Consider the following 1,256-nt stretch of genomic DNA (forward strand, 5'->3'; position numbering starts at 1 on the left):
CCTGTTATGAATCCCACTTGGTCATGATGGATTATTTTTTTGATGTATCATTGGATTCCATTGGCCAATATTTTATTCAGGATTTTTGCATCTATGTTCATAAGAGATATTGTCCTATAGTTTTCTATTTTGGTGGTGTCCTTTCCTGGCTTTGGTGTCAAGGATATGTTTGTTTCATATAATGAGACTGGGAGAATTCCATCTTTTTCTATTTTCTGAAATAGTTCATGTAGAATTGGTTATAGTTCTTCTCTGAATGTTTGATAAAATTCACTTATAAATCCATCTGGCTCAGGGCTTTTTTTGGTTGGAAGTTGTTGTATTGCCTTTTCAATTTCTTCTTTTGTAATGGGTCTGTTCAGATGTTCAATTTCTGTTTGTGTCAGCTTAGGTAGGTTGTGCGTTTCCTAAGTAATTGTCCATTCCCTCTAGGTTTTCATATTTGTTTGAGTATAGTTTTTCATAATATTCTAATGTTAGCTTTTTTATTTTAGTTGGTTCTGTAGTAAAGTTGCCTGATTCATCTCTTATTCTAATTATTTGTGTCTTCTGCTTCTTTTCTTTTGTGAGATTTGATAATGGTTTGTTGATTTTATTGACGTTTTCAAAGAACCAACACCTAGTTTTGTTGAAAGTTTCAATTGTTTTTCAGTTTTCTATTTCATTTCAGTTTCAGCAAGCAGGGTTGTGTCATCTGCATAACGCAGATTGTTGATAAATCATCCACCAATCTTAACCCCACATTTCTGCTCATAGAGCCCAGCCTCTCGGACAATCTGTTCTGCATATATGTTGAAAAGGTATGGAGATAGGATGCATAGGATGCATCCCTGGCATATGCCCTTCCCAATTTTGAACCATGCAGTGTTCCCTGTTCTGTTCTGACGACTGCCTCCTGGTCCAAGTATAGGTTTCACATTAGCACGATCAAGTGTTCTGGGATTCCCATTCTTCTCAGAGTCAGCCCCAGTTTGTTATGATCCACACAGCCAAATGCCTTTGCATAGTCAATGAAACACAGATAGATATTCCTCTGGTAGTCTCTGCTTTCAGCTAAGATCTATCTAACTTCAGCTACAATATCAATAGTACCACGATGCAGACGACACAACCCTGCTTGCTGAAACTGAAGACAACCAGAAGCGCCTGCTGCAGAGTGTCAAGGACTGCAGCCTCCAATACGGATTGAGGATCAATGTCAAGAAGACAAAGATTCTCACCATTGGACCAATTGGCAGCATCAGGATGGATGGTGA

This window comes from Elephantulus edwardii, unplaced genomic scaffold (assembly GCF_000299155.1).
Source record: "Elephantulus edwardii isolate Elephantulus edwardi_28Jun2011 unplaced genomic scaffold, EleEdw1.0 scaffold00184, whole genome shotgun sequence".
NCBI lineage: Eukaryota > Metazoa > Chordata > Mammalia > Macroscelidea > Macroscelididae > Elephantulus > Elephantulus edwardii.